Genomic DNA, 1,803 nt, shown 5'->3' with positions numbered 1-1,803 from the left:
TAGATTTGAAAATGCTGAACGCAACGATTTTCCAAGCACTTATCGAAGAAGCTCTGTAGGCCCTCAATGCGAACAAAGTAGATGTTTCATTTAATAAATATTTAATTCTTAACTTATTTAATTTTAACCTTAATATGCCATTTAAATGTTCGTAATTTTGACATATTTAAATATTTAAAGAAATAGACATAAAAATTTCAACTTTCAACGTTTCGTTTAAAATTTCAATCATTTTTGCAAATATGTGGTCCAAACTGCTTTTGATTTCTCTCCTAACTTTACTGGCAGCAATAATAATCCATATATATTTTATTGGAGATGAAGTATGCTTTTTAACCACTGAAAATTTAATTATTATGGAAATGGTAAAAGGTTGTATGATCAGCTGTGGAATATTATTTACTTTCTTACTTGCAATATTAGCTGGCTTCTGGCATATAATCAAAAATTACCGTAGGCGCGCTGGTCTCAAAAAGTACTAAGTAGATTTTGAATTTATCGATATCTGTCAACAGAATATACATACTTTAATTGCTTTTTATTGAAATTTACAGCTAAAATTCTTTCAACATTGGTGGAAATAAAATGCAATGGACCTGCAACTTAAGAAATGTAATGTTTCTTAAAATTGTTAAAACAGAAGAGGAGAAGGGGTGACAAAAATTTCTAACAGCAGAAATTACTAAGTAATAATTGTAAATGTTTAATATTTTAAAATAGCTCAATTCTGTTTTTAAAAATATCTTAGTTTGCAGACTAATTTGCAGACAAAATTAACATTTTTATTTCAAAGGCTAAAATAATTGTTAAGGGAAATATTACGACTTAAATGTAAGTTATTTTTTATAAAATTTGAACAACCACGATTTCTTTATATAAAAAAATATCACTATAGAATATTCCTCACACGGACGTATGGGGAAACTGTTTCCATTTGTCAGTGGAAAGGACTAATAAAATTAAAGACAAATTTTATTTTATTACTAAAGTTTTATTTTTCAAATCAAAATAAATGTGGAACAATGAGCTACCAAATATTCAAAAAAATTTTGTGTTTTACCATTTTATACATAGTATATAGCCTTATGGTTTATATATAACTATCATATTCTTGTGCAGTATGACATCCTTTATAATTCGCATCAAATGTTGGTCAATCTTTTAAACTTTATACGAAGCAACAAAAAAAGTATCAATACAATATATAATATGTCATATACCTAGGATAGTAGATATTGATATTACTGAATACTTCCTATTAAATAATCTAATCCATCTCACAAGAGAAATTTGGCCATTTATCAAATAAATCAACAAATTATTGGATTTCCACACGTAGACAGTTAATAGAAAAACAATAGAAAATCGAAGCAATAGAACTCAATATTTCGTTACAACACTATACCATCTACCACCAATTTTTAGAATTAAATGCCGTAAGCAAATTATTAATAGACTGACACTACTATATAGATTGACCAACAGCAGCAGGATAATCCTGACTAACAGGATTGTTATCTAAATTAATCAACAACAACATTTAACAACTAGATGATCTGACATGCCACCGTTTCAATATAGTATTGAAGAAACAATCCGAGAGTCTGAGACTTCAACAAGTGAGTAGATCTTCACCAAATCCATTCAGATAATGGCATAAGCTACAATAGACGAATACAACAATCATTACGGTAAATGAAAAAAAAAATATATATAATAAAAGTACAGTTCTTATTGCAATAAGAACATATATAGTTGATGACACAATCAGGATTTAAAGTAGGGCAAATTTTCAGTTATCTT

The 1,803-nt window shown here is 27.7% G+C and overlaps 1 long non-coding RNA gene across 1 annotated transcript; it reads left to right on the top strand.

Annotated features, from left to right (window-relative positions):
• The first annotated feature begins 196 nt into the window (after positions 1–196).
• LOC119684256 lies at positions 197–1,022 on the top strand. The gene is made up of 4 exons (XR_005252719.1): positions 197–475; positions 555–686; positions 749–831; positions 896–1,022. It is a non-coding gene; the product is annotated as an uncharacterized LOC119684256 (long non-coding RNA).
• Positions 1,023–1,803: the final 781 nt, after the last annotated feature.

Source organism: Teleopsis dalmanni, chromosome 2, assembly GCF_002237135.1.
Source record: "Teleopsis dalmanni isolate 2A chromosome 2, ASM223713v2, whole genome shotgun sequence".
Taxonomy (NCBI): Eukaryota; Metazoa; Arthropoda; class Insecta; order Diptera; family Diopsidae; genus Teleopsis; species Teleopsis dalmanni.
This window is presented reverse-complemented; position numbering and strand designations above follow the sequence as displayed.